This window comes from Aquarana catesbeiana, linkage group LG02, assembly GCF_042186555.1.
Source record: "Aquarana catesbeiana isolate 2022-GZ linkage group LG02, ASM4218655v1, whole genome shotgun sequence".
In the NCBI taxonomy this organism is placed as follows: Eukaryota; Metazoa; Chordata; class Amphibia; order Anura; family Ranidae; genus Aquarana; species Aquarana catesbeiana.
The window spans coordinates 7947934-7962671 of record NC_133325.1 but is presented as its reverse complement, the minus strand read 5'-3'; the positions used below and the strand labels follow the sequence as shown (position 1 = coordinate 7962671).

Below are 14738 nucleotides of genomic sequence, written 5' to 3'. Positions count from 1 at the left end.
GACCTTATCACTAAAAAGACAACTGTCATTGGGATTTCATGGCATGACTTTAGGTGAATATTAGAAATCACAGCGTATTCCAAGGGGGGGTCCGAGGTAATCTGATCCCAGCATTGTTTGTGGACAGGGAGGAGTACAAAGGTCTGTTTGTCCTAAACAAAAGCTCCATTGTTCTCCAATTTTCATTTCTTCAGAGGGAAGAAGCTGCTTTGGCTGCACAGATCACACCGGTGGAGTCCAGGAAACCAACATCTAAACATCTACTAATCGGACGTACTATTGGAGTAGCACCTACACCACATTCTCACCTCTGATGGCTCTGATCCATCACTTCCCTCCTCCTGTTGTAATATGTTGTAATGTTCACCGATTTATGTGGGACATTGTTGTGTGTATGTACACATGCAGTCAATGTTGACCGAATGGTTGATTTGTCCAACTGAATTTTAACAGCTGAAGACTCTTTGATGTGTTAATCTTATGCAAGTCTATTTGAACATTTCAAAGGGTATTCAGGTGGTATGTTAATCTAATCTAATTACATATATCTAAAGGGGACTTGTTGATGTTGATATGCGGGAGTGCAAATTGGGGCGGTTTATGACTGCAACTGTTCACAGCTGGGGGTTGTTGTCTGTTTGAAAGACAAAAGCTAATCAAAGTCCTAAATTGAAATGGCCAATCAAATTGCTCAGCCATTCAATATTTAGTGAATATAACACGGCATTCAGTCTATAGGTTTTGTAAGTGAGGCTTGTCTGTAGGGGGGAGTGAGGCTCGTCTGTGTATGAGTGAGGCTTGTCTGTGTATGAGAGAGGCTTGTCTGTGTATGCACACTCGGACCTAAGACATGGGGTTCTGAATTATATCTCCTCTGTCGGATTTCTTTGTCATCTGTGGACTTTGGACTTTGTTCTGTGTTGGAAGTCAATAAAGTGCATCTCTCTGGAAGAATTGGGTTGCTGCGGAAGAGTACTTACATCATCATCATTATAATAACCACTAATTGATTATCATACCCACTCTACATCATATCACCCAGTATATATTCATATACTCGATCACTACACTTGGTGCCGTTCATGCGACCAGAAGAGCATTTTCGGACTTAGTAACAGAAGTCGGTGGTGACAACAATCCTGTGAGGTGGACAGAAGTCTGATGAAGAACCAAGAGCTGTGCTGTGACTCTAATGTCTGGTTGTGACATAAAAGAGTCTGGTCTACAAAATTTAACAAGTTGGGAACCCCAGAATTATTCTCTGGAGACTGGAAACAACAACAAAAAAAAAAGGACTGTGTCGTGTACCAGAAGACCTGAAGTGGAAGCTGAAGGAGTAACTAATGCGGTGAGTAAAATATTTCCTTTTTTTAATTATTAGTAATATAGTCAAAATGCTTACTCAGTGTGAAGCCAGTGTCAGTTCTGATAAAGTTAACAGATGGGTATTAAAATGTATTAAGCGCCATGGCGGTCCTTATGAAATTCCAGAAAAATGTAAGCAGACGTGGACGATGATGAAGGAATTTTTAGAGAAAAATGTTTTTGATAGCAAAATTTCAGAAAGTAAAAGAAAAGGTTGCATTATACAGGGCTTGTTATCTTGCTGTCTAACAATGGAAAGTTCTTTGAATGGTAAGGTTGAGGAAATTACCCAGTTACAGAAGGCAGTTGATAATAGCAACAATGTTTGTGAGAGGTTACAAAACCAATCAGACACCGAGACAGTAAATTTAAAATTGCATGCGGTTACCATTGGAGAAGCTTTACTTGAGAAATCTAAACGTTGTGATGAATTATCAGAGGAAAATGAGAGATTAAAATGAAGAATTATGGAATTAGAGAAGAGATCTCAGGAATGCAGATATGCATCAAATCTTGGATTCAGCAATCTGCAGCAAACAGAACCTCATATTAAATCTGATAATTCATTACCAGCTGCCCCCACTGTGACTACCACAGTTTATAACAATAATAATAATACAGGTGAAGTTCAGCTTGTAATGAAGCCATTGAAACCAAAATTATTAGACGCAATTCTTAAAGAAATAGGAATGGTTCCATACCATGATCTAAACAGATTTTTAAAATGGTTTTGTGACGTGCAGCAGGTCAGAGATATGTACAATCTCAACCCATCTGACTTAGAAAGAGTTTTGCAACATTCTGTAGGAAGTGGTCTTTGGATGAGAATTAAACAAATCTGTATTCAGCCTCTGAGGACAAGGGACATATTACTGGAATTATTATGTGTTTTGTATGGTGTACGTTCTGATGTTACTATTCATGGGAGGATCCAACAAATGCAAAATGAATCTCCCTATGAATTGTCACACAGGATAGCAACCATTATGGAATTATTGGTCGGTAATAATCTTGCATTTGAGCGTGGTGGCTTGGTACATATGAGTATGTTTCTAGATGCGTTGCATGAAGATATCAAACAAAATATCTTATTAGTTACCCCAAATCCTCATGATTTAAAAGACATATTGTTGAGAGCAGACCATTTATGGAGAAAGTCAAATGAGCAGGCTGTCAAAATTGATTTAGCCACATTGTTTAGGACAAATACTGAACATAAAGATCAGAAGATAATATCCTATGATAACACCCAGAGAGGACACTCCGGGTCATACATAGGTGATATTAATATGAAAAACAGAGCTGACCAAAATAATAATAAGAAAAGGTCCAAGACTTGGATACCGTTCTCTCAGTTAAAACAGAAATATGACCAGCTGAAGATTGAGTATGACAAGATGAGAGGGGAACGTGATACATTATTACAGCAGTTGAAGGGGGTACAGGGTGTCATGAATGTACAAGATGTACATTCTCCAGATCTGTCTTTGAATGCAGATGACACTTCTCTAGCAGTGGGGGTGAATTAGCTCCAAACTGTAAACGTGTAAATAGTGTTTTGTTTTAACTTCAAACAATGTTTAAGGACCTTGCTAATTAGTTTTGTTGGAGAGTTTTTTTGTCTTTCAGATATTGAAATTTAAATGACGGTGAATAGCAGAAGCACAGTCTGAAATTGCTGGCTAGTGGGGGAGAAACGCTGAATAAACAAATATATCACTATACAAGGAATTATAAAAAATTCATGGACTCTCAATATTCATCAAGCAATGGACCTTTTTTTTCTTTTTTCTTCAACGCCCTAATTTTTAATTTTTCTTTTCTTTTTTCTTCAACGCCCTAATTTTTAATTTTTCTTTTCTTTTTTCTTCAACGCCCTAATTTTTAATTTTTCTCCCTTTTCCTGATATCTTTTGCTTTTCATTTTTTATTTTCTTTATGTTTTATTTCTTGAACTTTATCTTAAAACCAAAGAGAAGCATTTTAACCTAAAATAATTTTCATAACATCTGTACATATTACATAATGCGTATTGATCAATATATTTGACATCTAAGGTGAGATGCTGCACAATGGCTTGGCATAGCATAAATTTTAGTATGTTGGGTGGTTTTCATAAATTTATAAGAGGGGTGAGTGAAATTCATCACTCTAGTCATGATTTGAAACTTTGTTGAATCAGTTGTTTATAATATGCTAAAGGCTATGACATATATGGATGGAAAAGACCTTTCTACCTTTCATGGTGAAGATACTGGCAAGAATTTCCACTGCCGCTTTGTCTGGACAGAAGATCTGATAAACACTGATGTCGAGCTGATTCTATCTGAACCATCATGTGGGGGTATATGTATATGTTGGTATACCATTCAGGTGTAATTGTGGACTGAGTGATCCAAGTAACTGCTCTATTGAAGGCAATGAGGGGTCGGCCTACAGCAAATTACAAAAGCAAATTTTGACTGGCAATCAACAAAGATGGACTCATGAATGTCAAGTGCAAGGAAATAGTTTTACTGCCATATCCAAACCTTTTTGACCTTGAAAGTGAGTGCTGGTACATTGATGGTTCTTCTTACTATAAAGATGAAAGTAGAGTGTTTGCGTAAAAGCATCTTTAAAAATGAAAAGCTTGAGCCTGGAGATGAGAGAATCCTGGACTTGTGGATTGGAGTTCCCAGAGCAGAGCATACCAAGTTTACTTTCAGTGAGATGGTGAGAGATGTGATGAAGTCAGACCGAAGAATGGACTGTGACATCAGCTCGTCTTTGCGCAATATTCAAGATCTTGATGTGATATAATAAGGCCTAACAGCTATATGGGCCACTGATGTTTACCAAATCCTTTTCTAGTCATGGTCTAAAAGTTATATTATCTAATAACTGTTTCATGGGGATATTTTAGAGGCTGGCGAAGAGAGATGTAACCAGTTTCAACTTCATATTTTATATGAGCCATTGTAAAGCATCCAGTACCTTAAATCATACTGATATTTTTTTGTTGTTTGATTTATGGGTCAGTTCTAGTAGTTAGAACCGACCCAAGTGGGGGTATATGTTGTAATATGTTGTAATGTTCACCGATTTATGTGGGACATTGTTGTGTGTATGTACACATGCAGTCAATGTTGACCGAATGGTTGATTTGTCCAACTGAATTTTAACAGCTGAAGACTCTTTGATGTGTTAATCTTATGCAAGTCTATTTGAACATTTCAAAGGGTATTCAGGTGGTATGTTAATCTAATCTAATTACATATATCTAAAGGGGACTTGTTGATGTTGATATGCGGGAGTGCAAATTGGGGCGGTTTATGACTGCAACTGTTCACAGCTGGGAGTTGTTGTCTGTTTGAAAGACAAAAGCTAATCAAAGTCCTAAATTGAAATGGCCAATCAAATTGCTCAGCCATTCAATATTTAGTGAATATAACACGGCATTCAGTCTATAGGTTGGGGGGAGTGAGGCTCGTCTGTGTATGAGTGAGGCTTGTCTGTGTATGCACACTCGGACCTAAGACATGGGGTTCTGAATTATATTTCCTCTGTCGGATTTCTTTGTCATCTGTGGACTTTGGACTTTGTTCTGTGTTGGAAGTCAATAAAGTGCATCTCTCTGGAAGAATTGGGTTGCTGCGGAAGAGTACTTACAACATCATCATTATAATAACCACTAATTGATTATCATACCCACTCTACATCATATCACCCAGTATATATTCATATACTCGATCACTACATGCTAGTGCCACTTTATTAGGATTTATAGAGGGACAACACTGACCTGGTTTTGTACATCGGAATGAAGGAAACAGCAGAGATATGGCCACAGGGGAGATAGGAAACATCAACGCTGCATCAAGTCATCTGCCACTCAACCAACCATCCCAACAGATGATTCCTCATCAACAGAAATAGAGGCAATTCTCACCTTCTCCTTCGCTGAACTGACATCGGGTAAGATGGACCTTCTGGGGAAAGGTTTGACTTTTAGCCATAAAGCTCTAATGAAGATGTTTTTTTGTTGGCACAGGACTTGTATCGATTTTTTTAAGAATATTGCTAGATTGAAGGTAGATTATTCTTTGAGAGGCGATATTGAGGGATCATCTGTAGTAACACCACTGAGTAGGTCTGTCTTAGGTTTACAGACACAATTGAAGTTTCCACCACCCACTACATATGCAGCAGCAGAAATGTTTCTTCGTTTGGATGATAACGATGTGAAAGCATTAGCAGGATATAATCAGGAACTATGGGGTCATCTCCTAAAAATGTAATCATTGAAGAGAAAAGTGCATTGCCATCATTAGCAGCAAGGTGAGATCGAACATTGAAGCCAGCTAATAATGGGGATGGGTTGTCATTTTGCACATGGCATATGATGACAATGAGGTCATGTGACAATGATCTGATTTAGTTGTATATGAGAAGTTGTCAGATGACTCCGTATTAGGTCTACAGAGAACTTTGAGATTTATTTTAGATGGAGGGATGAAGATGGGGGTCATTTCAAAGGATATGGGAGATTTAGACATATATGGAAGGATTAGGTTTGTATTTGTCTGTAGGATGCCATGGGCTCTCCTTAGGTCGGTGGTGTTGAGGTCTCTGTGTTTGGTATTGGAGACAGTCTGTAAGGTGTTCTTTAATGCTTTGCGTTTTCTGTTGAACCATTTATTGGATTGTTTCTTGTGGATGACTTTTCTCAGCTGGGATGTTTCCACAATGGTGTGTCATATTTTGTGGAGGTTCCTTGCTGCCGGGGTCACACCTCGTGGACTTACCCCATAGATGTTGTTTTGGAAGTTTTCAGGCGTTTTTTTTTTATGTCAGGTCTGTCAGTTACCTGTCTGTATTATGTGGTAGACTGTTTGGACCATTTAAGTGATGTGGCCGGTTGCAGAGAGAAGTCTGATGGAGGTTTGGAGATGGTTGGTTTGAAGATGTAATATATAGCAGTAGTTGGCTGTGGTCTGATAGTTGTGATTGTAGAGTGACTGTAAAGACATGGATGAGTGAAGGGTTCATATCTGTGATGGCAGACACAACATGGGAATCTGTATATATTATGGCCTCCTCCTATACGTCACTCTTGTCTCACACATTTCGGAAACTCCAGGACCTAGGTTGTTAGATGTGACTTTTAAATAAGTCACTTTATGTTTATATTGCTTTGTCAAATCTTAACCCTTAAAGAAATAAACACGGAGGCAAATTCGTCTGTGTCACATTCCACGGTCTATGAGCCCGCAGTGAGATTAACTGTCTTGTTTTATTGGGTCTTTATATATTCGGTTATACAATTCACAAGAATCAAAGTGCAAAAGATAATAAAATGCATTTTTGACTAATAATGTCGTATCAGCAGCCAAAGGTTACAATAAAAACAGTTTCATCGAAAATAATGCGTCAGCATACAAAAGGTTAGTTTCATAAGATACTGCTACGCAGGCATTTCAACAGACTATTTTACACGTAGGCATTAGACTTAAGTAAGAACTCTGAATCAAATCCCTAACCCTATCAAGGTGATGGTGGGAAGGTCACCTTAGGTCTGCTTTCAGCTCCCCAAGAGGACAATAGTTTACAGATCCCCACCGTTCTTCACTCTGGGAGCCGGTCTCATGGACCTCTGGCCTTTGTAGATTCCGGAGCTCCTGCAACTTTTATTGATGAGGCTGATGATAATGTTAGTCCAGGAGCAGATAGCAGGTAAAACGGTTCACATGTGCTGGTTGTGGCAAAAGTTCAGCAACAAGAGCACATCCCCTGAGCAGGACTATAAACAGAGCAGGCTGGCTGGTACTTGTAGTGCACTGCTGCAGATATGATGAAATACAGGAGACTGGTGTGTAGCAGGATCAGGTCAGGACACTTGTCTCCCGCCCCACCAGCAGCTGCAGCTAGCGGGAGGGGGAGGATGGAAAGCTGTCCAGCAGCACTGGGGGGAGGGGTTCCGGGGAGATTGGTGAGGGGGTAACTATAGGGAGGGGGGTGCAGCATTATTTATTTATTCTCTGTGGCCTCCCTGCAGCTCCAAAAAGGGGGGGGCAGAGGAGGGAAGGCGGCGAAGCCACAGATGATCAGTGTTGTGGGTGGGTGGGATAGGTGTGTGTGTGTGTGTGGGGGGGTTATAAGGTGCATGGTGCTGCAGGATCGGTGTGGTGAAAGGGGGAAATAGGCGTGGTGATGATTGAAGTGACCGGGAGCCTATAGAAGAAGGAGGAATGTCAGGTCCATAGGGTATATGAACCTGGCCAGATGAAAGCGGTGCTGTAGGTCCATAAGCCGTACGGACCTGGCAGTTAAAGGGTTATTACACAGAATTACTGCTTGTCCCTTTAAATGAAACCCGTGATATGATAATATGATCAACTCTGATAAAGTCACATTAAAGTCCACTGTGCACCAGAAATATCTCCATATAAAGTGTTATTACACCGCGTGTAAAGATCCTTCACCACCAACATACATCTGTGCTCCTCACCATGTCATCACACCCCTTATCACTTGGAGGTCTATGGGGGCTTCATATCCCACATGGACAACTCAGGACAACCGGCTCCAGATCCATGTCTCCACACTCCATGTCATATGCCCAATGGACCATAACATTAGAAGGGAAGTAAAGTCCACATATCGTTATACTGCATAAAATCTCCAGTTTATTATATAGAAGATATACTCACATCGCATGAATATCCCCGACACGTATTGGGAATAGCAGCACAGTGCGCATGTACAATGCGTGATGATGTCAGACAGCGTGTCCCGCGGGTGATATTCATGTGAGTATATTGAGCACTATATTGTTCCATTACTTTATGATATTTCACATTGGTATATTTTATTTAAAGGGACAGTGCCTTACAATTTTTTATTTATTTTGTGTAAATATCTGCTTGCGGGTATTTTTGTAGGCAGCGGTCTTATTGTTGTAGCAAGGTCCCAGGTCTCCTTCAGTCTAATGAGAACCTCTAGAGCTCGAGACTTCTACAGGTAGACAGCCATTTGGAGAAAGGCATCCAGCAGGACACCACATCTGCACGTGTATGTTCGCTGTCTCCTATGGCAACAGTCTTAGAACAGTTTCCAACACAAATCGTAACTCCTTTACTTCCTATACAGTCATTTCTTGTAGGTCTTCAGACCACTGAGCTCCCAGTCTATCTCATTAGACCTGCTGATCCACTACCACTGGATCCCCTGAGCTCTTCCAATCTTCACACTCAGTATCTTCCTCAAGTGTCACCCCCGCTTCCCTACTGGGTCCCTGGCTTGGCACTCACAGATACTCTTCAAGTGTCACCCCACTGGCTGGGTCCCTGGCTTAACACCTGCTGAAGTTTCCAGATTCTTCACCGTCTCCGGTTGGTGAGAATACTGCTCCGTTACTTGCTTCAGCTACTTACTGGGGTCCCTGGTAACAAGGTGGTTGATCCCTTAGTGGCAACAGCTTAACTTCTACCTTCGACCACGACAGGTTCTCCAGTCTGCAGAACCATCACTTCTGGTTGGACTGCAAGCCGCAATCTCAAACCTACACTGCGCTCTTGCTTCTGGATAGGTGCTCAGACAGCCTAGCAGCCAGATGTCTCCGGAATAGGCCCAAACTCTGGCCTAGCAGCCTGGGGCAGCACAACACACGTCCACTGAGACAGCCATCCAGGTGGCACAGAACATAGATCACCTGACTCCACCCAAATATTTAGGTTCTCCTAGCAGGCCAAGGGGTTCAAGAAAACCCCTGCCCATTGGTTGAGATACCCCACATACTCCTAATCTGTCCTTGCATTGCCCTTGTCTTATCTAATGCAACCAAGTACTAGACCACCTAGTGACAGAAGAGAAAAGTTCCGCAATTAGAGACTTAGGGTGAAATCAATTGATCCCTAACAATAGGCCAAGGCAACTATACCTGGCAGGTGAATTTAGGAGAAACCCTGCCTGAACATCAGGGTGCTACATCGCGAAAGGTGTTTGCATTAGTGCAGAGTACATTTGGGTTTATATTAGTTAATCTTTCTATTTTAAGCTGTGCTCATACATCCATTTCCTGAGCAATTTGTTTTCACACCTTGACCAAGGGCTCAGTATCGAAGTTCCTGTGTTCCTGTTTCAGTGTGCCCAGTGTATCCCATGTCTTCCTGTGACTCTGTGGTGCCCAGAGCCCCTCCATGACTCCCATGTCACTTCTCCTAGCTGAGCTCTTCCCATTCTCTCAGTCAGTGGCGTTGCTATGGGGGTACGGGGGGTGTGGCCCGCACCGGGTGACACCCGCCAGAGGGGTGACACCGGGGCCGCCGCTAAACACTACTATAGCTAGGCTCGGAGCGGTGCGAGCAGGGCATCCAGCAGTGCGGGGAGAAGCTGCCTATAACTCCCCCCCTTCGGGTTAGGCTGTCACTCTGGGATCTCCAATATCTCTGAGGCAGCCGAAGTTGGTGGGCTGAGCTGGGGGTGTGGTCGTGCCACCTCCTCCACTCCTCCCACAGACCCCTTCACACTGGCTGATCCCGCAGCTGAAGGAGACATAGGCCAGGACACAGCAGACCCGCCCAACTCTTCATCTGCAGGAATGAGGCATGCTGTAAGTTACTGCACAGCACACTCTCACTGCATAGAGTCCTAAAATGCCCTGTGCCACCCCAACCTGCTCTATACTACCCACACCTGCCCTATACCACCCCAACCTGCCCTGTGCCATCCCAACATGCCCTGTGCTACTCCAACCTGCCCTGTGCCACCCTAACCTGCTCTATACTACCCACACCTGCCCTGTGCCAACCCAACCTGCCCTATGCCATCCCAACCTCCCCTGTGCTACCCCAACCTGCCCTGTACCACCCCAATCTTCCAATATACCACCCCAACCTGCCCTGTACCACCCCAACCTGCCCTATACCACCCCAATCTGCCAATATACCACCCTAACCTTCCAATATACCACCACAACCTGCGCTATACTACTCCAACCTGCCCTGTACCACCCCAACTTGTCCTGTGCCATTCCAACCTGCCCTGTGCCACCCCAACCTGCCCTATTCCACTTCAACCTGCCCTGTACCACCCCAACCTGCCCTCTACCACCCCAACCTGCCCTGTGCCACCCTAACCTGCTCTATACAACTCCAACCTGCCCTGTGCCACCTCAACCTGCCCTGTGCCACCCCAACATGCCCTGTGTCACCCCAACCTGCCCTGTGTCACCCAAACCTACCCTATACCACTCCAACCTGCCCTGTGCCACCCTAACCTGCCCTGTACCACCCCAATTTGCTCTGTGCCACCCCCACATGCCCTGTGTCACCCCAACCTGCCCTATACCACTCCAACCTGCCCTGTGCCACCCTAACCTGCCCTGTACCACCCCAACTTGTCCTGTGCCACTCCAACCTGCCCTGTGCCACTCCAACCTGCCCTATACCACTCCAACCTGACCTGTACCACCCCAACCTGCCTTGTGCCACCCCAACCTGCCCTATGCCACTCCAACCTGCCCTGTGCCATCCCAACCTGCCCTATACCACCCCAACCTGCCTTGTGCCACCCCAACCTGCCCTATACCACTCCAACCTGCCTTGTACCACCCCAACCTGCCAATATACCACCCCAACCTGCCAATATACCACCCTAACCTTCCAATATACCACCACAACCTACCCTATACCACCCCAACCTGCCACTATACCACTCTATACTACCCTAACCTGCCCTGTGCCACCCCAACCTGCCACTATACCACTCCAACCTGCCACTATACCACCCTATACTACCCTAACCTGCCACTATATCACCCTACACTATAATTTACAGGGGCCGGTTTGGGGTGTGCCCCATGACCGTGCGCTACATGCAGGGTGCTGGGCAGCCTAGACAGGAGGGGGGTGACACCATGTTTTATCGCACCAGGTGACACCAACCCTAGTGACGCCACTGCTCTCAGTGATTATACCCTGTGCTCCCCCTGTGCCTCTAGTGTCTGTCTGTGTTCCTCTGATTCCAGCAACTGTGACCCCTGAGCACTCCTCTGACTCCAAGGAACCCTTACACTCAAAAACCTGTGTGTCTCCAGTGACTTCTGCACTTGTCTGTCTTCAGGGAACCCCTGTACCCATTTGTCTCCAGTGTTGTCTGTCTTCAGGGAACCTCTATTTGTCTCCAGTGACTCCTGTGCACTTTATTGTCCCCTGCACTCTTGTTCATTCTTGAGAGACTTGCACTTCTGTGACCGCAGTTTCTCCAACATACTCTGCATCTCTGTGCCTCTGGTGAACCAAGAGACCTCAGTTTCCAGGTGCATTCTGTGTTAACCAGTGGACCCCCGAGCTTCCTTTCTCACACTGTGACCCCGAGCATCCATTGTATACTGGTCAGTAGGGATGAGCTTCGAGTTCGAATCGAACCCATGTTCGACCGTTCGTCGAATTGCGAATGATATGGGCCGTTCGCGCCAAATTCGAATGGCGCGCCATGGCCCATAATTCACTGCGGCATCGCAGTGCATTGCTGGCTGATGATTAGCCAAGCATGCACTATGACCCACATGCTTGGCCAACTTTAAAAATGTACCAGTTCAAAATTACAAACAGATTCTACTTAACAACAAACCTACAGTCCCTGTCTTGTTTGCACCGCCTGTATACTGCTGTTCAGAGTATATAGGGCCTGGTGGCCCCACGCCTTTCCTTATTTTAATTTGGGTGCGGGGTTCCCCTTAATATCCATACAAGACCAAAAGGGCCTGGTAATGGACTGGGGGGTACCCATGCCGTTTGTCTCACTGATTTTCATCCATATTGCCGGGACCCGACATTACATTAAAGCCGCAAGCAGTTTTAAATGACTTTTATTCCTCTAAAAATGTCATTTTGTGCAGGGACTGTTCTAAGCACGGGAAACATGTGCCACTCCTCTTTGTGGGGTGCACCGGTGAATACCAGGTGGCTCCTTAGATTCTGTACCTTTGCCCTTCTTAGGACTTAAACTCCATCATATATACAGACTGCACTGAGGGGCCACAATTCCACTAGTTTGTGACATGCACACTGTTTTAGTGAGACAGGAAACTGTCACATTGTGGTAATATTATTGCTAAATGTACCGATACCTGCTGCCACTGGGGGTTCAATTTAGTTCATAATTTTGACAAACCTCTGGATGAGTATAATTAGTTCTGTACCTTGGTTAGGGAGGAACCAACAGCTCATCTCTAATAACAATGTACCCATCTAATAGGACATATCGATGTACAAACTGAGGGCAGGCTCACCAGGTACCCCAACCCCCCCAGAAGCCCAGACCTGGCCTATATCTACCTTGACTGGTGTTCTGTACATAGACAGAGATAGGACAACTAAAATAAAGAGCATGGAGGAGCTCATGGAAACATTTATGTAAAGGCTATTTTTTGGGTTATTTTGGATAGAGTAGAGAAGGATTAGACCTTTCCTCAGATTTCTATTGCTGTCTGTGTCCCCACTGGGGAGATTCATCCTCTCTATTATTTCCCATCCCTAAGATGAGAATTCTGTTCAGTGTGAGATGGTCTCTGAAAATTCTTGTAGATTTATAAAACTAACACAAAAGAGGAAGTCAGCTAGACATTAAAGGGTGCAGTTTCCATCACGCCCACCAACATTCAACAGGAAATGTGTTCAGTTGCTCAACTTCCTCTTGAGATGAATTAGCTCAGCTCTTATCATTCCTTCAACAGAAGTCCTGATAATACTTTGTATCTTTGTGAGGAGCAAACCTCCACATTCCAGACTCTAAGAATTCCGAGTAGGAGGGGGGAGCCGGATATCACACCACCAGACTCCGATCACACAGCTTCTCCTTCATTCTCTGGTTATTTATGTGATCCCAACACTCGTCTTATGGAGAATTCTATAACCATTGAACACACCGGTCACACAGGTACCTTGTATTGCTCAAGTCATTACTAGATTGCAGCCATAGGATCATTGCAATCTCAAGGACCATACACACTTTGTTTTATGAAATCACTTAGATCACATAGATTTCCTGGTGGTTTTGCTGATGATGTTCTGCTAGGTGGTATTTCTATATAACTGTTCCATTATCATATATTGGGTACATTAAGTGAGGGCGGAGTTCATATGTAGGAACACCGGGGGGGGGGGGTTAGTAGTTTAATATGTGTGGGGTGCAGGGATGAGCCGAACACCCCCCGGTTTGGTTCGCACCAGAACCTGCGAATGGACCGAAAATTCGAACAAACGTTAGAACCCCATTGACCTCTATGGGACTCGAGCGTTCAAAATCAAAAGTGCTCATTTTAAAGGCTAATTTGCATGGTATTGTCCTAAAAAGGGTTTGGGGACCCGGGTCCTACCCCAGGATCAATGCAAAAAAACTATTAAAAACTGCAGTTTTTTCAGGAGCAGTGATTTTAATGATGCTTAAAGTAAAAAAAAAAAAGTGAAATATTCCTTTAAATATCATACCTGGGGGGGTGTCTATAGTATGCCTGTAAAGTGGTGCGTGTTTCCTGTGTTTAGAACAGTCCCTGCACAAAATGTCATTTTTTTAGGAATAAAAGTCAATTAAAACTGCTTGCGGGTTTAATGTAATGTCGGGTCCTGGCAATATGGATGAAAATCAGTGAGACAAACGGCATGGGTACCCCCCAGTCCATTACCAGGCCCTTTGGGTCCTGTATGATTATTAAGGGGAACCCCGCACCCAAATTAAAATAAGGAAAGGTGTGGGGCCACCAGGCCCTATATACTCTGAACAGCAGTATACAGGCGGTGCAAACAAGACAGGGACTGTAGGTTTGTTGTTAAGTAGAATCTGTTTGTAATTTTGAACTGGTACATTTTTAACGTGTTTAGCTCCAGCCAAAAAATCTATTTTAAGCTTTTTGGAAAACATAGGGAAGGGTTATCACCCCTGTGACATTTCTTTTGCTGTCTGTCCTCCTCTTCAGAAGATTTCACCTCACTTTCTGTCCCAATGACAAATGTTTTTTTGAAAATTTGGGGGTTTTAGTGAAACAAGGATTGGTGATAAAGCATCGGTGGAAAGGAGAAAAGTTTTTCCCATATTAACTCTTACAGGAGAGAATTTCCCTTCCTAGGGGTAGATTTCATCTCACTTCCTGTTGTCTCCTTCCCTTTGCAAGTAGGAGTCGTTTGTAAGTTGAATGTTTGAAAGTAGGGTCCTGCCCTATATACTCAGCAGAAATTTGGGCCTTAGGTGTTGCTGTGGCCACAACACTGTAAGCCCTCACAGGGCCCTGCTGTGAAATATTAGATCAAGAACTGTAATTACATGTCCCTGTTGAACAGGGGCTGAAAAATTAGGCCTTTGGTGATGGTGGTGGTGGTGGTGCCACAACACTG

General features: G+C 43.8%; 1 protein-coding gene and 1 pseudogene across 1 annotated transcript in view; one reads left to right on the top strand and one right to left on the bottom strand.

Moving 5' to 3' along the window:
- Positions 1-14738, bottom strand: part of LOC141126578 (uncharacterized) — a 1610887-nt pseudogene that overhangs the window by 426765 nt on the left and 1169384 nt on the right.
- LOC141126596 (uncharacterized) overlaps positions 13035-14738 on the top strand; it is a 34091-nt gene continuing 32387 nt past the window's right edge. The window contains exon 1 of the mRNA XM_073612519.1: positions 13035-13287. The gene's annotated coding sequence lies outside the window, so the exon portion shown is untranslated. The remainder of the gene's footprint in view (positions 13288-14738) is intronic.